Source organism: Acartia tonsa, chromosome 15 (assembly GCF_053477335.1).
Source record: "Acartia tonsa isolate MP-2025a chromosome 15, ASM5347733v1, whole genome shotgun sequence".
Classification (NCBI taxonomy): domain Eukaryota; kingdom Metazoa; phylum Arthropoda; class Copepoda; order Calanoida; family Acartiidae; genus Acartia; species Acartia tonsa.
In genome coordinates this window covers 150,001-170,000 of record NC_137274.1, presented here as the reverse complement: position 1 = coordinate 170,000, position 20,000 = coordinate 150,001, and the positions used below count along the sequence as shown (strand labels likewise).

The 20,000-nt window shown below is 34.7% G+C and overlaps 35 non-coding genes and 2 pseudogenes across 35 annotated transcripts in view; 15 read left to right on the top strand and 22 right to left on the bottom strand.

The window, feature by feature from the left end:
- Positions 1-71, top strand: part of TRNAT-CGU (transfer RNA threonine (anticodon CGU)) — a 74-nt gene extending 3 nt beyond the window's left edge. The window contains exon 1 of the tRNA in view: positions 1-71. This exon is cut by the window's left edge and continues 3 nt beyond it. This is a non-coding gene — a tRNA (tRNA-Thr).
- Positions 72-130: 59 nt separating this feature from the next.
- TRNAF-GAA (transfer RNA phenylalanine (anticodon GAA)) lies at positions 131-203 on the bottom strand. Its single transcript has one exon. It is a non-coding gene; the product is annotated as a tRNA-Phe (tRNA).
- Positions 204-274: 71 nt separating this feature from the next.
- On the bottom strand, positions 275-346 carry TRNAQ-CUG (transfer RNA glutamine (anticodon CUG)). The gene has a single exon. It is a non-coding gene; the product is annotated as a tRNA-Gln (tRNA).
- A 73-nt stretch (positions 347-419) lies between these two features.
- TRNAV-CAC (transfer RNA valine (anticodon CAC)) lies at positions 420-492 on the bottom strand. The gene has a single exon. It is a non-coding gene; the product is annotated as a tRNA-Val (tRNA).
- Positions 493-577: 85 nt separating this feature from the next.
- Positions 578-650, top strand: TRNAR-ACG (transfer RNA arginine (anticodon ACG)). Its single transcript has one exon. It is a non-coding gene; the product is annotated as a tRNA-Arg (tRNA).
- Positions 651-701: 51 nt separating this feature from the next.
- On the bottom strand, positions 702-775 carry TRNAN-GUU (transfer RNA asparagine (anticodon GUU)). Its single transcript has one exon. It is a non-coding gene; the product is annotated as a tRNA-Asn (tRNA).
- Positions 776-1,224: 449 nt separating this feature from the next.
- TRNAE-CUC (transfer RNA glutamic acid (anticodon CUC)) lies at positions 1,225-1,296 on the top strand. The gene has a single exon. It is a non-coding gene; the product is annotated as a tRNA-Glu (tRNA).
- Positions 1,297-1,420: 124 nt separating this feature from the next.
- Positions 1,421-1,493, top strand: TRNAR-CCU (transfer RNA arginine (anticodon CCU)). The gene has a single exon. It is a non-coding gene; the product is annotated as a tRNA-Arg (tRNA).
- Positions 1,494-1,587: 94 nt separating this feature from the next.
- TRNAI-UAU (transfer RNA isoleucine (anticodon UAU)) lies at positions 1,588-1,677 on the top strand. Its single transcript is given in 2 exon segments — positions 1,588-1,625; positions 1,642-1,677. It is a non-coding gene; the product is annotated as a tRNA-Ile (tRNA).
- Positions 1,678-2,186: 509 nt separating this feature from the next.
- On the bottom strand, positions 2,187-2,266 carry TRNAL-UAG (transfer RNA leucine (anticodon UAG)). Its single transcript has one exon. It is a non-coding gene; the product is annotated as a tRNA-Leu (tRNA).
- Positions 2,267-2,394: 128 nt separating this feature from the next.
- On the bottom strand, positions 2,395-2,466 carry TRNAT-UGU (transfer RNA threonine (anticodon UGU)). The gene has a single exon. It is a non-coding gene; the product is annotated as a tRNA-Thr (tRNA).
- Positions 2,467-2,613: 147 nt separating this feature from the next.
- On the top strand, positions 2,614-2,685 carry TRNAA-UGC (transfer RNA alanine (anticodon UGC)). Its single transcript has one exon. It is a non-coding gene; the product is annotated as a tRNA-Ala (tRNA).
- Positions 2,686-2,778: 93 nt separating this feature from the next.
- Positions 2,779-2,885, bottom strand: LOC145308159 (U6 spliceosomal RNA). Its single transcript, XR_013875997.1, has one exon. It is a non-coding gene; the product is annotated as a U6 spliceosomal RNA (small nuclear RNA).
- A 71-nt stretch (positions 2,886-2,956) lies between these two features.
- TRNAW-CCA (transfer RNA tryptophan (anticodon CCA)) lies at positions 2,957-3,028 on the bottom strand. The gene has a single exon. It is a non-coding gene; the product is annotated as a tRNA-Trp (tRNA).
- A 140-nt stretch (positions 3,029-3,168) lies between these two features.
- TRNAA-CGC (transfer RNA alanine (anticodon CGC)) lies at positions 3,169-3,241 on the top strand. Its single transcript has one exon. It is a non-coding gene; the product is annotated as a tRNA-Ala (tRNA).
- Positions 3,242-5,212: 1,971 nt separating this feature from the next.
- On the bottom strand, positions 5,213-5,331 carry LOC145307759 (5S ribosomal RNA). The gene has a single exon (XR_013875628.1). It is a non-coding gene; the product is annotated as a 5S ribosomal RNA (ribosomal RNA).
- Positions 5,332-5,529: 198 nt separating this feature from the next.
- On the bottom strand, positions 5,530-5,648 carry LOC145307777 (5S ribosomal RNA). Its single transcript, XR_013875645.1, has one exon. It is a non-coding gene; the product is annotated as a 5S ribosomal RNA (ribosomal RNA).
- Positions 5,649-5,827: 179 nt separating this feature from the next.
- On the bottom strand, positions 5,828-5,945 carry LOC145307846 (5S ribosomal RNA; annotated as a pseudogene).
- Positions 5,946-6,006: 61 nt separating this feature from the next.
- On the bottom strand, positions 6,007-6,125 carry LOC145307736 (5S ribosomal RNA). The gene has a single exon (XR_013875606.1). It is a non-coding gene; the product is annotated as a 5S ribosomal RNA (ribosomal RNA).
- Positions 6,126-6,254: 129 nt separating this feature from the next.
- LOC145307750 (5S ribosomal RNA) lies at positions 6,255-6,373 on the bottom strand. Its single transcript, XR_013875619.1, has one exon. It is a non-coding gene; the product is annotated as a 5S ribosomal RNA (ribosomal RNA).
- A 72-nt stretch (positions 6,374-6,445) lies between these two features.
- Positions 6,446-6,564, bottom strand: LOC145307843 (5S ribosomal RNA; annotated as a pseudogene).
- A 9,271-nt stretch (positions 6,565-15,835) lies between these two features.
- Positions 15,836-15,917, top strand: TRNAS-UGA (transfer RNA serine (anticodon UGA)). The gene has a single exon. It is a non-coding gene; the product is annotated as a tRNA-Ser (tRNA).
- A 111-nt stretch (positions 15,918-16,028) lies between these two features.
- TRNAL-UAA (transfer RNA leucine (anticodon UAA)) lies at positions 16,029-16,112 on the bottom strand. Its single transcript has one exon. It is a non-coding gene; the product is annotated as a tRNA-Leu (tRNA).
- An 89-nt stretch (positions 16,113-16,201) lies between these two features.
- TRNAS-GCU (transfer RNA serine (anticodon GCU)) lies at positions 16,202-16,283 on the bottom strand. Its single transcript has one exon. It is a non-coding gene; the product is annotated as a tRNA-Ser (tRNA).
- A 103-nt stretch (positions 16,284-16,386) lies between these two features.
- Positions 16,387-16,458, bottom strand: TRNAE-UUC (transfer RNA glutamic acid (anticodon UUC)). Its single transcript has one exon. It is a non-coding gene; the product is annotated as a tRNA-Glu (tRNA).
- Positions 16,459-16,461: 3 nt separating this feature from the next.
- TRNAV-AAC (transfer RNA valine (anticodon AAC)) lies at positions 16,462-16,534 on the bottom strand. The gene has a single exon. It is a non-coding gene; the product is annotated as a tRNA-Val (tRNA).
- Positions 16,535-16,665: 131 nt separating this feature from the next.
- TRNAG-UCC (transfer RNA glycine (anticodon UCC)) lies at positions 16,666-16,737 on the top strand. The gene has a single exon. It is a non-coding gene; the product is annotated as a tRNA-Gly (tRNA).
- A 71-nt stretch (positions 16,738-16,808) lies between these two features.
- TRNAM-CAU (transfer RNA methionine (anticodon CAU)) lies at positions 16,809-16,881 on the top strand. Its single transcript has one exon. It is a non-coding gene; the product is annotated as a tRNA-Met (tRNA).
- A 56-nt stretch (positions 16,882-16,937) lies between these two features.
- TRNAL-CAA (transfer RNA leucine (anticodon CAA)) lies at positions 16,938-17,060 on the bottom strand. The gene is made up of 2 exons: positions 17,023-17,060; positions 16,938-16,982 (listed from the first exon to the last, which is right to left on the bottom strand). It is a non-coding gene; the product is annotated as a tRNA-Leu (tRNA).
- Positions 17,061-17,136: 76 nt separating this feature from the next.
- TRNAR-UCU (transfer RNA arginine (anticodon UCU)) lies at positions 17,137-17,209 on the bottom strand. Its single transcript has one exon. It is a non-coding gene; the product is annotated as a tRNA-Arg (tRNA).
- Positions 17,210-17,346: 137 nt separating this feature from the next.
- TRNAI-AAU (transfer RNA isoleucine (anticodon AAU)) lies at positions 17,347-17,420 on the top strand. Its single transcript has one exon. It is a non-coding gene; the product is annotated as a tRNA-Ile (tRNA).
- A 90-nt stretch (positions 17,421-17,510) lies between these two features.
- TRNAD-GUC (transfer RNA aspartic acid (anticodon GUC)) lies at positions 17,511-17,582 on the bottom strand. Its single transcript has one exon. It is a non-coding gene; the product is annotated as a tRNA-Asp (tRNA).
- A 75-nt stretch (positions 17,583-17,657) lies between these two features.
- TRNAK-UUU (transfer RNA lysine (anticodon UUU)) lies at positions 17,658-17,730 on the bottom strand. Its single transcript has one exon. It is a non-coding gene; the product is annotated as a tRNA-Lys (tRNA).
- A 200-nt stretch (positions 17,731-17,930) lies between these two features.
- On the top strand, positions 17,931-18,049 carry LOC145308241 (5S ribosomal RNA). The gene has a single exon (XR_013876084.1). It is a non-coding gene; the product is annotated as a 5S ribosomal RNA (ribosomal RNA).
- Positions 18,050-18,701: 652 nt separating this feature from the next.
- LOC145308654 (5S ribosomal RNA) lies at positions 18,702-18,820 on the top strand. Its single transcript, XR_013876477.1, has one exon. It is a non-coding gene; the product is annotated as a 5S ribosomal RNA (ribosomal RNA).
- A 152-nt stretch (positions 18,821-18,972) lies between these two features.
- Positions 18,973-19,091, top strand: LOC145308544 (5S ribosomal RNA). The gene has a single exon (XR_013876370.1). It is a non-coding gene; the product is annotated as a 5S ribosomal RNA (ribosomal RNA).
- Positions 19,092-19,742: 651 nt separating this feature from the next.
- On the top strand, positions 19,743-19,861 carry LOC145308653 (5S ribosomal RNA). Its single transcript, XR_013876476.1, has one exon. It is a non-coding gene; the product is annotated as a 5S ribosomal RNA (ribosomal RNA).
- Positions 19,862-20,000: the final 139 nt, after the last annotated feature.

Sequence of the window (20,000 nt, the reverse complement as noted above, 5' to 3'; positions counted from 1 at the left end):
GCCATGGCTTAGTTGGTTAAAGCGCCTGTCTCGTAAACAGGAGATCCCGAGTTCGACTCTCGGTGGTGCCTTGATCCTTTTATTACTACTATCCATGGCTACACATACATAGGGTAAAGATTTGCAAAAATGCCGCGACCCGGGATCGAACCGGGGACCTTTAGATCTTCAGTCTAACGCTCTCCCAACTGAGCTATCACGGCTAGTTAAAATGATGTTGCTTATCTTGGTCAAGATGGAAAAAAGATCACTTTTACATGACTCTAAAAAGTTTAGGTCCTACCGAGATTTGAACTCGGATCGCTGGATTCAGAGTCCAGAGTGCTAACCATTACACCATAGGACCTTGATGCAGATCCAAACTCCAAAGGGTAAAAAAAAATTTTGTATAAAAAGAAAAGAAAAAAAACCTTATGTAATGGTTCCTGCCGGGATCGAACCGGCGACCTTGTCCGTGTGAAGGACACGTGATAACCACTACACTAAGGAACCATTGTCAACTAAGAAACCAAGCCAAGATACATAACAAACAGACATAAAATGTGCAACTACAAAGCCACGTCATTAAGTTAAGCCAGGTCTCGTGGCGCAACGGATAACGCGTCTGACTACGGATCAGAAGATTGCAGGTTCGAATCCTGCCGAGATCGAAAATTTTAAAGATTCGTTTGGCTATTAAAGAAAATTGCTATAAAATAAGTCGCCCCCGGGTGGGCTCGAACCACCAACCTTTCGGTTAACAGCCGAACGCGCTAGCCGATTGCGCCACGGAGGCTGATACAAGCTAATAACATTACATTATTTTTAATATTATTCTATGGAGCCTTAAAATATAAAAACAAAAAAAGATTGGTTTACTTATGTTGGTAGGGCTAATTACCACCGAACACTCATTAGCGCGGTCCGACTACTGACCGACACGGAAGCTCTTGGCTGCTGGGTTTCCCCTCTGGCCCAATCCGCCCCTCATTAAGCAACCTGATCACCTAGGACTCCCCCTAGGTGGCCATGTTGATGCCAGGCTTAGTGCGGACGCCAATTCAACGTGTTTCAATGGTAACCAGGCGTTCCCTGCCTCAAACCATCCCAAACTCTGACCTCCCAGTAGCAGGATTACAGAACCTCGCCACGGTTCCAGTCAACAATCATATCAATTTCTGTCACAATGTACCAGTTGAATTGCAATTTTTTTCATGTTTAATTTTGGGTATAATTACGCCAGCTTCCGTTATGGTCTAGTGGTTAGGATAGCTGGCTCTCACCCAGCAGGCCCGGGTTCGATTCCCGGTAACGGAAAAATACATTTTGTCGAACCCCCAAGTAATTATATCAACATCCCCGATCCAAAAAAAAAAGGAGATAAAAAAGATAGAGAATTGGATATTTCTAAGTTTTTACTTTTCAGCCAGGGTGACACCAAGCCTGCGTGGCCTAATGGATAAGGCGTCGGTCTCCTAAACCGAAGATTGCGAGTTCGAGTCTCGCCGTGGGTAACATTATCTTTTTAGCAAAAGTTGTTTTGGTTGCAGTGCTTCCAAGGTTTCTTGAAGGCAGTGTAGTAGCAAATATGGAAAGTGAAAGCAAGCTGCTCTAGTGGCGCAATCGGTTAGCGCACGGTACTTATAGACAGTACAACAAGTTATGCCGGGGTTGTGAGTTCGAGCCTCACCTAGAGCAAGCACTTTTTCAACCCTTAAACCTGGCAGGGTCTTCCACGAAAAGAGCAAAAATAAATTTTTTTTTACTTAATCAAAGCATTTTATCTTACCAAAATACTAAAATATTCTCTAGCAGTACCTCATAATATCAAATACAGGTACTGTGGTTCGATTTCAAAAATTTTTTGTAACTATGCTTTACTAACCAACAATCAATCAAGGAAAAAAGTTTGTTAAAGAATATAGATAGATTGGTATTTTCTTTTTACTACTGTTTTAAATCTATCAAGTTAATAACAAATTCGATAAAATTGACTGAATAACCATATAAATGTATAAAGATTTGTGATTTAAATTATGCCATGAAAAATCCTCCAATGTGTTTTGTAAAAATCTTTGAAACTTTTGATTTCATTGTTTATGTATGTACACTCAAGAATGATGAATCTTATCTGATCTAGAAAGGCAGAAGGATACTAAATTGTAATTGTAATTCATAGTAACCGAGTTATTACTAAAATAAATTTTTGACAGCTGTGGGATTCGAACCCACGCCCTTGCGGACTGGTGCCTAAAACCAGCGCCTTAGACCACTCGGCCAAACTGCCTGTTGTGCTGGCAGTTGTGCGAATAAGAAAAATTGTTTCTTAAGTTTTTTTTTCAGCCTTACTGTGTAAAAGCATCAAACACCTAAAAAAAAATTTGTTTTTCCAGTGAGTGATTTTACAAAATTAACTGCCTCCAGAGAGGATTGAACTCTCGACCCCTGGTTTACAAGACCAGTGCTCTGCCACTGAGCTATAGAGGCTTGCCTGTTCACGTGGCACAATTTAAACCTAGCCTAACCTAGCCTAACCTAACCTAACCTAAGCCATTGCGGTTGGCACCTTGTGTTAAAGACTTTGAAATTGCTAAAAGATTCATTTGAGTATTAGTCAGCTCATGCATTCAACAGGGGGATGTAGCTCAGTGGTAGAGCGCATGCTTTGCATGTATGAGGCCCCGGGTTCGATCCCCGGCATCTCCAATTATCAATGATTTTTGTTATTTCTTTGAAGTTGTCTGTTGTTCAAAATGAGTACTTTAGTGAAAAAATATTTGTATGGGGTTATGCGGACACAAAAATGTGGAACGCTTCACGATTTTGCGTGTCATCCTTGCGCAGGGGCCATGCTAATCTTCTCTGTATCGTTCCAATTTTAGTATATGTACTGCCGAAGCAAGTACATTTGAGAATAGAATTTAGTTGTCCATAAAGATCAGCATTTGTTACACAAATTGCAAAAAAACAATTCTGTTGACCCTGACGTGATTTGAACACGCAGCCTTCTGATCTGGAGTCAGACGCGCTACCGTTGCGCCACAGAGTCAGATGTTTGAATTGCTGCAACTTTGAATTCATGCAAAACTAAAGGAAAGTCTTTTTTTCCCTTTTTTCTATCCACTATACAATGCAAGCGACCAATAGAAAAAAGGCGCTGCTTTCGTCCGGCCCCTATGATGGAGACCAGGGGTCGTAGCTCAGCTGGTAGAGCGTCTGATACGCATTTAGAAGGTCTCGGGTTCAAATCCCGACGACTCCAAATTTTTTTTCTTTTCAATTTTCAAAAGTATTAGGCAAAACCATGGGCTTGACCGGGAGTTGAACCCGGGACCTCTCGCACCCGAAGCGAGAATCATCATTATAAAGACCGAAGAGCCTTAATTATTTCTTACATTACTTAAATTTAACCCCAATTTTTCATGTTTGTTGTAAAATTTCCTTAATTCTCAACAATCCATTGCATAGAGGGGTAAGGCATCATTCACACACACATACACACACACATACACATGCACACAGTATGTAAGGTATTCAACATTATTAACGGCCGATATGCGGCTCACGTTAACAATGTCTCGTAACCTACACACACCCACATGGTGTGGGCTAATCAACATCATTAACGGCCGATATGCGGCTCACGCTAACATGTTTCATAACCTACCCACGGGGATTTGAACCTACGACCTTTCCGTAGGTTTTACACCGTCCTTACCACTAAGCTACGGTGACTGATGAATTTTGATAGAAATATTTACATATTAACAAAAAATCTCGCAACCTATAGTCTATAGTAGGGGGAGGGTGGGTATTTTCCTTCTATGGTCAGCATTAGTTTCTAATAACAAAATTAATAGTAGTATAAAATGTAACAGTTGTTTTTCTAATCTGACCAAGCTAAACTTGCTTGGAATACTTCATTGAGAGGTGTGATATCAGATAAAATTTTTAAGGGTGTATTTTAACCCATCGGCTTGTTTTAATGTAAGAAAAGGTAGGTTTATACATATATTGCTCCTGGAGAGGATCCTTAATTGTTGTGTTTCATGAGTAAGAGATTATAAGGTAATTTTAAAATATTTACTATATACTATAACCAAGCTATCATTGCTTGGTATTTCATTAGGAAGTGTTTTGCTTTTCTTTCAGGGTCAAACTTATCCCATAACTTGTCATAAGCACTTTTTACTTTTAATATGTTATATGCAGTTAATAATTTGGCTGCTAGGTGTTGTGTTTATTTTAATAAAAGATTTCCTACTGAAGTAAGCTTCATAACCTACATTATTGGGGGGGTAAACATCAGAAATATTTTACTTCAATGGTCAGAGTTTGATTTGCCTATGACACCAAGTATTCCCAGGTAGTCACCCATCCAAGTACTGACTTGGAAAAATAGATTATAAGGTAATAACTGTTTCAATTATTTACTATGTACTTTAACCAAGCTAATATAAAGAGGTGTGTTGTCATATGCTTTTCTTTCAGGGTGAAATTTATCCCATAACTTGTCATAAGCATTTTTTAATTTTAATATGTAATATGTGGTTAATAATTTGGCCGCTAGGTGATTCATTTTTTTTAATAGGAGACTTTTTACCAAAGTAAACAATGTGTTGCATTTGTTTTAATAGAAGACTTCCTACTAAAGTAAACATCACAACCATTATTTGGTGGGGTAAATACCAGAAATATTTTTCTTTAATGGTCAGAGTTTGTTTTTAATAATAACATATATACTATGACAAAGTTGTATTTTGCTATATACCTATTCTGACCAAGCTAATATTGCTTGATTCACTTCAACAAGAGGTGTGTATGAGATATTATTTGAAGGGTCTTAGTCATTATGAGGGTTACAGACAACTCACCAATCAACAAAATTCATGTAGTTGAAACCTATTACGGTGTTTCTTGTAGTGTTGGTTGTTTAACATTTTTTCACTTCACATTTTCTTTCGTTTTTGTATGTAAGTGACCGCCTGGGATTACTTTGAAGACGACATTTAACTTCTAAATAACTTTGCATTCTTGCTAAATCATGATCAAATAAATTTTAAAGGTATTTGTATTATTTCTTTGTAAGAAAATTTTTAAAAAATTGTAACCAAATCCTAATATACAACAAATTTTAACAATTTATAATACAAATACGACATTTAATATCTTCATATTGCAAAATTAAAATGAAAAAGAAAGATCAGAGGCAATATTTATTTGAAAAATGTTAAGCCTATGACACCAAGTTTTCCCAGGTGGTCACCCATCCAAGTACTAACTTGGCCCAATGTTGCTTAACTTCAGTGATCGGACGAGAACTGGTGCTTTTAACATGGTATGGCCGTAGACGTTTATCGATGGAAACTGTGGCGTAAAGGTATTTGTATTATTTCTTTGTAAGAAAATTTTTTTAAAAAATTGTAACCAAATCCTAATTATACAACAAATTTTAAAAATTTATAATACAAATACGACATTTAATATCTTCATATTGCAAAATAAAATGAAAAAGAAAGATCAGAGGCAATATTTATTTGAAAAATGTTAAGCCTACGACACCAAGTTTTCCCAGGTGGTCACCCATCCAAGTACTAACTTGGCCCAATGTTGCTTAACTTCAGTGATTGGACGAGAACTGGTGCTTTCATCATGGTATGGCCGTAGACGTTTATCGATGGAAACTGTGGCGTAAAGGTATTTGTTTTATTTCTTTGTAAGACAATTTTTAAAAAATTGTAACCATATCCTAATTATACAACAAATTTTAAAAATTTATAATGCAAATACGACATTTTATATCTTCATATTGCAAAATTAAAATGAAAAAGAAAGATCAGAGGCAATATTTATACGACATTAAGTATTCCCAGGCGGTCACCCATCCAAGTACTAACTTGGTCCAATGTTGCTTAACTTCAGTGATCGGACGAGAACTGGTGTTTCAACATGGTATGGCCGTAGACATTGAATTAAAAAATACTTTCAATTTTCGGTTAGGTTTGGGTCAAAATTCCAAAAATGTTAGGCCTACGACACCAAGTATTCCCAGGCGGTCACCCATCCAAGTACTAACTTGGTTCAATGTTGCTTAACTTCAGTGATCGGATGAGAACTGGTGTTTTCAACATGGTATGGCCGTAGACGTTTATATATTGAAAATGTTGCAAATATTAAATGCAAAATGACACAGCACAGAAAAACATGCATATTTTTTTAACGCAACCAGTGCTAGGTCTTGGTAATCTTGGTATATAAAAAAATGTGACAGTTTTTGCCTACGACACCAAGTATTCCCAGGCGGTCACCCATCCAAGTACTAACTTTGCCCAATGTTGCTTAACTTCAGTGATCGGACGAGAACTGGTGCTTTCAACATGGGATGGTCGTAGACATTGAATTACAAAATACTTTTCAAACTTGTGTGAGGTTCAGTTAGGTTTGGGTCAAAATTCCAAAAATGTTAGGTTTATGACACAAAGTATTCCCAGGCGGTCACCCATCCAAGTACTAACTTGGCCCAATGTTGCTTAACTTTAGTGATCTGACGATAACTGGTGCTTTCAACATGGTATGGCCGTAGACATTAAATTAAAAAATACTTTTCAAACTTGTGTTAGGTTTAGTTAGGTTTGGGTTAAAATTCCAAAAATGTTAAGCCTACGACACCAAGTATTCCCAGGCGGTCACTCATCCAAGTACTAACTTGTCCTAATGTTATTTAACTTCAGTGATCGGACGAGAACTGGTGCTTTCAACATGTAGCCTTCTACCTTTAATAGGAACTGAGATAATAGGTTAACAATTAAGTTTGGTAATTTATTATCAAATAGGGTTCTTGGAGAAAATTTTTTACTCCCCCCCCCCTTCTCCCCACAACGATTAATTTTGGAAATTCTTTATCAAATAGGTAACTTACACAAAAATTTTTAGAAAATAGTTTAACAGATCGCCACTTTTTTCCCCCCAGCGATTAAGTTTCGGCAAGGTTTTTGACTGTATGGTCATTAAGTATGTTATAGTTTTAAAACCCCAACAAGAGTTTACAGCATTATTTTAAATACAAAAAAATACATGAAGCAAAAAATTTTAATTAATTTCTTTTATATTTCAAAATACTTTATAAGTAAAACTAGCAAAAAAATCAAACAAAATATTTTCTAATATATTACTAATGTTTCATAAAATCAGTAGGCGGAATCAATTTGCGTTTATGTTAAGATTTTACTTTATCATAAGTTGTGACATTCATATTTATGTATCGAAAGCCCCATTAAAGTTTCAAAAGTGACTTGCCTGTTATGGCTGCCGCCGCGCGGGGGGTATAAAAAGTGTCTTTCCCTTATAAATCAAAAAATTTAAATTATTTCAAACACAGCCATATTGCATTTAAAAATGACCACATTGCAAAAACGAATCTGAAAAGCATTTTTAAAAATATTGATCCTAGTTCAATTATCTAAAAACAGCTGATTTAGTCAAAATTGTTAATTTTGGTAGGTTATTTGATAATTATTTCATACTGAATTAATATTTTTTAAAACGGTTTTCAGATTTGTAATCAGCATTTCATTGCGGTCATTTTGATATGCATCATGCCTGTGCTTTAAGAAATTTTAATTAATCTTAATTTCAAATTCAAAAAATCGACTCAACCTATTAATCATAATAATCATACAATGTAACTAATTTTTTTTTAAATTTAATATTTATTAAATGAAAACACTTTCTCGTTTTCATTCTAATATGTTGGATAGAAACTGGTTTTCATCTAATGATTGTACATAAATCTTATAATTGTATATTATATTCATTTTTTGCTACAAGAAAAAAAAATTTAAAGCTCTGTTTCATAGATAGGAACTAGTTGTTCTCTAAATATTATTGAAATGTAAGAAATGCATTTTTTTCAAATGATAGTTACAAAATTTATTTATATTATTTTATTTTTTTGTTGTTTTAAAAAAACACTTGTATTGTACATTCGTACTTTCTTATACTCTATAATTTATGTATTTCATTGATTCTCAGTATTCTTTAGTTTCTTTGAAAGTGACTTAGTGTGTATGTTTAGGTAAATTTTAATTTTATTAAAAGCGAAGCTTTCCTATAATTAGGGTCGGTCCGTCCGAGATAGATAGCTTTTATTTGTTAATTTAGGTATGTTTTAATTTTCTTATTTATTTAAAACTTTGCATAATGATTCTTGTAGTATTTAGTTATGATTTACAAAGCATAGCAACTCTATAATCATTACCAGAATGTTCGTACGTCCATTTTAAACATGTTGATTATTCTACTTTTTTAACAACAAATTTTCAAGTGTTTTAATTATCCGTTTGATCTGATTATAGTTGAGATTGCGCGGCTTATGTTAATAGTAGAAAAACGTTATGTATATTGTTAGAACCGCTATGAAGTCTATTTTTTGGAAATATAAGAACCATTACTGTGCAACTTATAGTTTAGGAGCTACGTAGAAGAATGTCCTAACTGACTTAAAACTTGACTTGAGAGTAAATCTTTAAAGATTAAAAAAAGTTTGTGCAAAAATGCGGACATTTTTAAAATTCAAACTGCTTGTCTTGTGTGAATAGTAGAAAAATGTTATGTGCTAATTTTAGTTTAGGAGTTGTATTGATAAATGTGGGAAAAGTGGAAAAATTTAATCTTTAATGATTTTCTCGCAAGTCAAGTTTTAAGTCAGTGGGGACATTCTACCACATAGCTCATAAATTATACGTAGTACATGACTCGTGTTTATATTTCCAAAAAATAGACTTCCTAACGGTCCTAACCATATGCGTAACATTTTTCTACTATTAACACAAGCCGCGCAATTTCAATTTAAAAAAAGTCCGTATTTTTATTTGCATACCCTTTAATTTAATCTTTAATGATTTACTCGCAAGTCAAGTTTTAAGCTAGTTGGTACATTTTACCACATAGCTCCTAAACTATACATAGCATAGGAATGGTTATTATATTTCCAAAAAATAGACTTCATAACGATTCTAATGGTATGCATAACGTTTTTTTACTATTAACACAAGCTGTGCAATTTCAATTTTAAAAAAGTCCGTATTTTTATTTGATACCCTTTAATTTAATCTTTAATGATTTACTCGCAATTTAAGTTTTAAGCCAGTTGGGACATTTTACCACATAGTTCCTAAACTATATGTAGCATAGGAATCGTTATTATATTTCCAAAAAATAGACTTCATAACGCTTGTCATGCAAACGCCCCTAGAGGCCTCTTGTGGCACTTTAAAATAGGCAATTTGGAATCATTTGAGACCATGTTATTTTTTTCATGTTGTTGTGCTGGCCGTTGGTTGTGATGATGATAAGCTTCCTGCTGGTGGCTATTTAATGAAGGTAAATATTGTAAAAACTCATTGCATTTTTAGTAGTAAAGCTATTCTATAATTCGAAATGTCTGTTTGTCCGTCTGTCCGTCCGTCCATATTTGCCCCTAGAGGCCTCTTGTGGCACTTTAAAATAGGCAATTTGGAATCATTTGAGACCATGTCATTTTTTTCAAAACAAATTTTTTATTATGTTATAAAATGTCGTCTTTGATACAAAATTTCCCGTTGTTTAAAGAAAACAACCATGGCGGTCTGACTGCCTTTTATCAGGTTCTTGGCTTTTTTTATGTGTTTTAATTTCCATCCAAGATTTTTGTGCTTCGCTACTTATGGATGTTGTCACCCTTGTTTAAAAAATAAAAGTTTTTCTAAAGGGGTATTTTCACGAAATGCATTTAAACTTAATTTAGTGAACTGCATATTTTTTGCTAGTTAATGGGTTAAACTAAATTATTATTACACTAGTCTATACTATTATACTTAGGAGGCACCTTGCACAACAAATTGAAAATACCGCTAACATTAGATGAAAGTACTGTTTTAAACATAACTGTACAAAGCAAAGTTGCAAAAAATATACAAAATGCTAAACTGATAATCATTGATGAAGCTACAATGATGGATCGCTTAATTTTAGAAGCAATAGACAGATCCTTCAAAGACATCATGAACAATGATTTACCGTTTGGTAATAAAACAATCATACTATCTGGTGATTTTAGACAATGCTTACCAGTCATACCTAAAGCACGTAAAAACCAAATATTAAGCAGAACAATAAAAAATTCACATTTATGGAATAACTTTGAAATAATGAGTTTAACTCAAAACATGAGATTAGAAGCTAATCAAATACCATTTGATAATTGGCTGCTTCAAATTGGTAATGGAAAAATTTCAGATGTTTCACTTTTTCATAAAATAACACATTTAAAGTGTTCTGATGAAATTGAGGCAATGAACAGTATAATTAATGCTACATTTCCTAATATTAATCAAAATATTACAATAGCAAACTGTAATTTCATCCACAGTCATTGTATATTAGCACCAACAAATAAATCAGTAGATATGATCAATGACAAAATATTGAACTCAATGACAAATGCAGAAACAATTGAAAAGTATTCTATAGATACGGTTATTGATTCATCTAGTAATATTTACCCAACAGAGCTCTTGAATACTTTAAAACCACCAGGTTTTCCACCACATAAGTTAATATTAAAACCTGGTACACCATTATTGTTATTACGCAATCTTTTACCGAAACAAGGATTATGTAATGGAACTAGACTTCTTTTCATTTCAATGGTTGGTAGATTTATTTTAAAATGTAAAAACCTTACAAATGGAAAAATAGTTCTAATTCCTAGAATAAAATTGAATACTACAGAAAAGAATTATGTTCTTTTTTCTAGACATCAATTTCCAGTAACACCAGCATTCGCTATGACAATAAACAAAAGTCAAGGACAAACCTTAGGTACTGTTGGTTTGTATCTTGCAAATGATGTTTTTACCCATGGTCAACTCTATGTTGCTTTATCAAGGGTAAAAAAAACAGAATCATTGATTGTGGTAACTTTGAAAGAAAAACTTCAAAATATAGTCTTTAATGAAGTTCTTATGTAACTAATTTGTTTAAAATAATAGGAACTCTTTTATATTATTTACCAAATTCCTTTCTGATTAATGGAAATTACCTTCATGCCAGGTAAAGTATTTAACAACACACCCTGTTAATTTTAATAATTAACAAAATTTTCAATTATTGAAAAAATCAAATTTAAAGTCAAATTCATTTGATTTTAAATAACAAAAATGAAACAATTTGTTTCTATCATACAAGTGTTAACATTGAAATTAATCATTTCATTATACACTGATTTCTACTACTGTTCTATTTTGCATAGACAGTAGTAGACCACTGTTAAGTAAAACTTGGGAAATTATATGCCTTTTTTTTGACAAATTGGTTAATATTTATGTAATTTTAAATGGGAGAACAAATTTTTTTGTAAATAAACACAGAGATCACCAAATTCAAAATAATATTACTAACAGTGGAAACTGGCGGACTAATCATTTTCAATTATAAATATTGAAAAAGAAATATATAATTCATAATCATTTTGTCTATATATGATGTATATTTCTTTTTTTAATTATTAAATATTGACATGATTAACCGGACAAGTCTGAAACCCTTGTCAGAAAGTAAGTGACAGCACTGTTATAGATATCACTAAATACATAACAATTTATTTAACAACTTTTGTTTTATGACCTTTTTTACTTATAAATTTCAACAGCGGTAATTTTTCTATTTTTGAAGCTAGAATAACATTTTTTTGCAAAAAATGTTTATCTTTTTGTAAATGGAGGGAGGGGATATTTTACTTTAAGTTTACCTCAATTATAAACTCTTACATAGGTGTATTTTTTTCAATATTAACATTAATTAATCTGTTTGTTTTAGATTAAATCTTCTACCTTCTTACACGAGAACTGGTGCTTTCAACATGGTATCGCCATAAACATTAGGTAAGTGGAAATGTGGCATGTTCTTTTAAAATGTTGTCTTTGTATTAGAATATATGCCACATTAACCCCTTACAGTCGGTCCCCTTGCCGCACCTTAATTTTCGCTTCCTTCACCCTTTTATTTAACAACTTTTGTTCTTAGGTCCTTTTTTACTTAAAAATTTCAAATGGCTGTAATTTTTTTTATTTTTGAAACTAGAATACAAATTTTTTGCCAAAAAATGTTAATCTTTATGTAAATTTTATATTTTAAATATCAAATTATAAATTTCAGCGGACGCGGCTGTACTTGGCAGCTGCCAGCCGCCGCAATCGCCGTTCGGCGGGAAAACGGCGGCGGATCTTTACGAAATTTTAATAACTTGTGTAGACATGTAAGAAAAACTTAAGTTTAAAATTTGAAGTCTCTAAGTCAAAAATTCCGGCCACAGGAGCCATTTAAAGATTTCTGGAGACCTGGAGGATCAGGACCTGCAGGATCATACATGGAACCTGAAGTTGACTTGAACACCTATTTTAAAACTTAATCCTAATTCATATTGATAACAAAAACTTAATGTTTTGCAGGGACGTGTTTTTACCAGAAAGAAATCTGAATATCTAATTATCTGTCTTTAAACTTAAAACTTTCAGGGATATTAAATACAGAACTAAACAAATATCTTAAACTTAATTTAATAATCTCCTTACTAGGTACATCTTAACACCAGAATGAAAAATAAATATCTTAATCGTAAATCTTAAAGCTTAACCAGTACTATGATACTATAATATGACTATTTAGGATATTTCATTGGGCCCATGGACGCTTTTTTTCAAACAAACGTGAAGCTAAAGGACTCAAGCCTAAGGCAGCACCTTGCCCCCAAGAGGTATTTTCCAGGTATTAATATAGTTCTTTTTCAATATAGTATCTCATAGGTTGAAAAAACATTTATTACTGTTTTTTGAGATAGTACAGTAGCCAATACCTTCCAACAGATTTTTTTCACTCTAAAGATACTTTTAGTTAATCGGGAATATATTTTAAGGGAGGGGGGGGGGGGGGGAGGTGGGTGATACCACTTAGGAGCACATTTTTATCTTAATATAGTGTTCAAAATTCATTTCTCCGCGTTCAATGATACAGCCAGAAAATAACACCAGAATTTAAATACTAAATAAAAACAAAATTAATAAAGAATATCCTAACATTTAAGTAGCAAACCTAATGTACATTACAAAAGAACAACTATTAACATTAATTAATCTTTATGTTTTAGAGGAAATCTGTCTTCTTACATTGTTTGTTACAATCACCTAGTGATCGGACGAGAACTGGTGCTTTCAACATGGTATAATAACAGAAATTATATGTCGTCTTTGTATTAAAATTATCTTAAAGGACACCAGCAAGAAATACCACGTTTTAAATGCTTAAAGACTGCCATAAGTAGACCCAATTCCCCAAATGTAAAGCCTTCAGCTTCAATAACAAAAAAGTTCTAGGCATTTCAAAATAGCATTGTATGTACAATGAAAGTTTTGAAAGATTCCCAATGCTAATGAAAGAAAAAACAATATTAAATTACGTCGCCTAGACATAAAATTATAACCTTATCTTTGTCACAAACTTAAATTGCCTGTAACTGATTACATTTTTACAATAAAAACACCACATTTCATAGTCAAAATATATTTTAAAAATTCAATTTAAATTGCATCTGTAAACGAAAATCATCGCAGAAACAAAGGGGTAAACTAATATAATCTCAGCTGTGATTGGATGCAGTACACTCGTTACAATGCAAGTTAAACTTAATTTTTTTTAATGATTTTGACTATAAAAATGGCTATTTTTATTATAAAAATATAATTAGATACTAGCAACCTAAATTTATGCCAAAAATTATATTATGATTTTGTTTCTAGGCCACGTAGTTTATTTTCAAAATTTATAACATAAACAGCAAAATTCTTTCAAAATTCTCATTATAAATAAAATGTCATTTTAAAATGCCTAAACCTTTTTTGTTACAGAAGCTGAAGGCTTCAAATTTGGGATATTTGGTCTACTTGTGGCAGTCTTTCAGCAGTCCCAGCGAGACATTTCTCCATAGAGTCGCCTACGAGCTCGTGCAATATATGTACCGAGTCCTATGCTACCTCGAATCCTATTCGCCATGAATTAACACCTAATTTTTTGGCGAACAACGTTGGAAAATCGTCCTTTCAAACAAAAGGTAGCATGAGAGTTCGCCATCGATATCGTGGCAGAGTATGGGGCGAAGTCGCACAATAGTAGCATAAATTAAAATGCGTCATTTGAGATCTCGATGGCGACTCGAAACATTTCTTATACGAACTCTTAAATGCTCCAAACACAGTGGGAAGCTATAATCTTAGAGAAAAGTGGAAGGCGCATGTAGGGAGAGAGAGATAGAGGAGAGAGAGAGAGACAGAGAGAGAAAGAGATTGATAGAAAGAATGAGTCATTCTCCATCATTCATGTCTCCATATGGAAAACATGTCTCTCAATTTATTCATAATTAGACGCATTGCTTAATTGACTAGACTTTCAACTTAGCAGTTATCATACCATTCTCGGCTTAATATACTGAACATTAAGATATGTTTCTATATTTGTTGTTGTTTAAAAAAAGAATGCCTTTTAAAAATTACTTTTTTTCATCAAAGACTATCAACACTCTATAACATTATGAATTACCATTTTTTATTGTTTTCAGTTGGAAATAGAAAGATTGATAGAGTCTTTAAAAAATTATTTGAGTCCCTAGTGGCAAATTTATAAACTATATTTTTCTCCCTATCAATTTTGATCATGGGTTGATTGTGTGTTTGATGTATGTGTGTGTTAACACCGTAAAATGCTACATTTGAGCGACATCGTGTTTTTTCTTCTGCTAGTATTTTCGAGGTCGCCAAAGTTAGCAGAAAAGCTAATAATTTATGAGGTAGCAAGCTACTAAAGTAGGAGCTCTAAAATACTAGCTAGCTACCATCTTGCGAGCTCACAAAAGTTCGTCAAAATGCTACTCTTAGAGATATCGAAAAAGATAGCATGCTACCTTTTTTTAAAAAGGTTTCGCTGGGTAAAGCGTGGTGTTTTTTGCACCCTTCCTTTAAAGTATTTCATTAAATTTACATAAATCATAACCAAGAAATAGCATTATTTATAAATGTTTAAAATATTCGTTCTTAAAATATAGAAGTTCATCTTTCATTACTATTAGTTGAAAGCAAAATTATCTTATTTTATGCAGTATGAAGTCATAATATGTCGTCTTTGTATTAAAAATTTGGTTAAATTGGTTTTTTATATGTTTTTTTTTTTAATTCCTTTCTATATTTTCTTACAAACAATAAAAAAAATATGGAAAATTGTTTAAGACCTTAAACATTTATTTTATCATAATTAAGCAAAAAACCAAACTTTACCTAAATTGTATGATATGAAGAAATTAATGTCGTCTTAGTATTAGGATTATATTGAAATGATTAATTAAATCTACATTAATCATTAATATAATATTATACACTATATTCATTAATAAATAAATAATAATGCTCACACATATTTCAATTTTAATTATTGGCGCAAAACAAAAGATACCTATGTAACTATGTACCAGTTTTTACCTACATCATGTACATTTATCCTTATACTAAAGTAACAGGATGTTGTTTGTCTATTCAAATTTGAAAATCGAGCATAGCGAGACGTAAGAGTTGAGCGCAGCAAAAAAAATCGAGCGAAGCGAGACGACCAGAAAATTAGAGGGGCCGAAGGCCCCGAAATTTTCTTGTGCCGCCTAGACCATCAAGCCTGGCTTGTGCCCTGTTAACTGTCAGTAGCAACCTGTAATTCATCAATTTACCTGCCGATTGCTTCCAGCTGTGATCCTGGATTGATGGATGGCCGTCTGCCAGAGCCAGCAGTCGTGGCCGAGTGGTTAAGGCGTTGGACTTGAAATCCAATGGGGTTTCCCCGCGCAGGTTCGAATCCTGCCGGCTGCGAATTACAGATTTTGTTAGTTTCTAGTGTTTTATTCATTTTTTTTTTGCAAAACCAGAAAGTTACCTTGCAACTCACATGGCCTTCCTGGTATAGTGTTAAAATAAGTCTTTTGTCAGGTGTGGGGTTCGAACCCACGCAATCTTACGATTATGAGAGCTTAAATCTCACGCCTTAGACCACTCGGCCAACCTGACAGGTTGCCACAATGCGGCACTCATTGCAAAACGCATGAAATCACGACTGACAAGCACTGATTTAGCAAAGCTCCACAAAATAATTCTCGCGACGAAGATGGGATTCGAACCCACGCGGGCAGAGCCCATTGGATTAGCAGTCCAACGCCTTAACCACTCGGCCACCTCGTCTGTGAAAGAGATTAAGCTAGATTACTTGCAAAGCATACATAACAACAACAACAACAAACACAAAAACAACAAAGTAAATATTGCATCACTCGTGTCAAAAGACTTCCCACGCCGGGAGTTGAACCCGGGCCTCCTGGGTGAAAGCCAGATATCCTAGCCGTTAGACCACGTGGGATTCTGTTTCCGTCCGGGATCGAACCGGAGACCTTCTGCGTGTTAGGCAGATGTGATAACCGCTACACCACGGAAACTTGTTACATCAGATAGACAGCTTTATTGCCATAATTTTTTTCTTTAAACTCCTGACTAAAGTGTGCTAGTTACTAGGCAAAAATGTATTTGTGGTTTTCACTTTTGAGTACATTATAGTCCTGTACAATAAGCGTCAGTGGTATAGTGGTGAGCATAGCTGCCTTCCAAGCAGTTGACCCGGGTTCGATTCCCGGCTGACGCATTTTCATCTGTGTTGCCTAGGAGTACATTTTTGTACATTTAAAAAGTGTAGTAATCCTATATTGCCAACAAGCCTCCGTAGCGCAGTAGGCAGCGCGTCAGTCTCATAATCTGAAGGCCGTGAGTTCGAGCCTCACCGGGGGCAGGCAAACATTTTTTCATCTCCTGGTTGTGTTTTGAAAAAATGTGAAAAAATAGTTTTGTCAGAAGTGGGATTCGAACCCACGCCCTCATCGAGGACCAGAATTCTCACATCCACTCTCTATCAGAGAGCAAGGAAGTTGTCCTTGAGTCTGGCGCCTTAGACCACTCGGCCATCCTGACTGTTAATAAAGTGTTCACGGATTAAGAAATCCCATGTTTTGATAAGCCAAAAAGGTTAGCCAAAATGCAATGTTAGCATCCCATCTGGGGATCGAACCCAGGACCTTTGGATTAGAAGTCCAACGCGCTATCCTCTGCGCTAATGGGACTTGGTTAGAGAAAAGAAAATAGTAGCATTTGTTGACAGAAAACATTATGGAAGGCAAGAAAAAGAAAATCAAGTAGAGAAGAAAAAAAGTATGTAGTTTTTGTATTGTGCTTATACTTATACACATCATGTCAGTCAGGCCCGTTAGCTCAGTTGGTTAGAGCGTCGTGCTAATAACGCGAAGGTCACGGGTTCGATCCCCCTACGGGCCAGATAATACTTTTACCAAATTGAACAGTTTGCAGTGGCGGAAATATTTAATGGTAAAAAAAAGAAATTTCACAAGGTTGAAAAAGTTATCTCTCCCCGACCGGGAATCGAACCCGGGCCTTCCACGTGACAGGCGGAGATCCTCACCACTAGACTATCGAGGAATTCTTATAAATCAGCCATTTTCTAGTCGCTACGTACGTATCACACTGATTGGAGACTTGAACAAAAGATGGGAGCGCCCGAGCAGGGGCTCGAACCCTGGACCGTTAGGTTAAAAGCCTAACGCTCTACCGACTGAGCTACCCGGGCATCATGCTATTCTAAAATTACAGTAACAAAATTGTCTCACCAGATGGCAGCAGCATTTTAGTTCATGGTAGGCTTGGTTTTCTCTCTGTTTATTTTTGGTTAAGTGCAACCTGAGTTGTATAGAATAAATCATCCCTCCATAATTTTCCTGTATTGTAGCATTTTGCATTTAGTATAAGTCACATTTTCCATGGTCAAATGTCTACGGCCATACCATGTTGAAAGCACCAGTTCTCGTCCGATCACTGAAGTTAAGCAACATTGGGCCAAGTTAGTACTTGGATGGGTGACCGCCTGGGAATACTTGGTGTCGTAGGCAAATCTTTTCATCCTTTTTTATAAGTTGAGAAAAAAAAAAACAAAGTCTGAGAAATGTAAACCAGACAACTGCTTATGTTCATTTTTTACACCTAAAGCCCTTATACAATGCAACCACTATGATATAATGTGTAGTTACTGTTTTTGTCACCAGATGGCAGCTCTATTTAGTTCCCAGTTAGGCTTTGTTTTCTCCGTGTTAAGGCATGAGTTTTGGGTTGACAACTATTATTGTTCGATAAAATGATATCTTTTAGTATCACACATACCTATTTGGATTAATATTTTAGTTACTTTGTGCTTGTATTTTATGAAAATTAACTTTTCCGGTCGGACCTTTAACAAATATCAAAAATATATGATTGTCCAAGTAACTTTACATCATTGTCTAAAACGACCAAGCTAATATTGCTTGATTCACTTCTACAAGAGGTGTGTATCAGCTCTGCTTCGATGGTTCGCTCACCTTGAGTCCGCTCGGGTTGAGTGTCTGTCTTAGTCAGTCACAAACTTCTTTATTCAGGGTTAAAGAGAACCCACTAATCACTGAAACCAATCAAGAACTTAAAATCATTTACCGTAGATACCTGTACGTAATTTCTCTTGGTAATGCATTTTCCATTTAGTTTATGCCACATTTTCCTTTGATAAATGTATACGGCCATACCATGTTGAAAGCACCAGTTCTCGTCTGATCACTGAAGTTAAGCAACATTGGGCCAAGTTAGTACTTGGATGGGTGACCGCCTGGGAATACTTGGTGTCGTAGGCTTTAACATTTTATCCATATTTCAAAATTTGTCTCTTTTTCTTCCTTGTCCGTAGATTCCTGTACTGTTGGACGTTTTGCATTCATTTCACGCCACATTTTCTCTTCGTAATGCATTTTGCATTTAATTGACGCCAAATTTTCCGTTGATATATGTCTACGGCCATACCATGTTGAAAGCACCAGTTCTCGTCCGATCACTGCAGTTAAGCAACATTGGGCCAAGTTAGTACTTGGATGGGTGACCGCCTGGGAATACTTGGTGTCGTAGGCAAATCTTTTCATCCTTTTTTATAAGTTGAGAAAAAAAAAACAAAGTCTGAGAAATGTAAACCAGACAACTGCTTATGTTCATTTTTTACACCTAAAGCCCTTATACAATGCAACCACTATGATATAATGTGTAGTTACTGTTTTTGTCACCAGATGGCAGCTCTATTTAGTTCCCAGTTAGGCTTTGTTTTCTCCGTGTTAAGGCATGAGTTTTGGGTTGACAACTATTATTGTTCGATAAAATGATATCTTTTAGTATCACACATACCTATTTGGATTAATATTTTAGTTACTTTGTGCTTGTATTTTATGAAAATTAACTTTTCCGGTCGGACCTTTAACAAATATCAAAAATATATGATTGTCCAAGTAACTTTACATCATTGTCTAAAACGACCAAGCTAATATTGCTTGATTCACTTCTACAAGAGGTGTGTATCAGCTCTGCTTCGATGGTTCGCTCACCTTGAGTCCGCTCGGGTTGAGTGTCTGTCTTAGTCAGTCACAAACTTCTTTATTCAGGGTTAAAGAGAACCCACTAATCACTGAAACCAATCAAGAACTTAAAATCATTTACCGTAGATACCTGTACGTAATTTCTCTTGGTAATGCATTTTCCATTTAGTTTATGCCACATTTTCCTTTGATAAATGTATACGGCCATACCATGTTGAAAGCACCAGTTCTCGTCTGATCACTGAAGTTAAGCAACATTGGGCCAAGTTAGTACTTGGATGGGTGACCGCCTGGGAATACTTGGTGTCGTAGGCTTTAACATTTTATCCATATTTCAAAATTTGTCTCTTTTTCTTCCTTGTCCGTAGATTCCTGTACTGTTGGACGTTTTGCATTCATTTCACGCCACATTTTCTCTTCGTAATGCATTTTGCATTTAATTGACGCCACATTT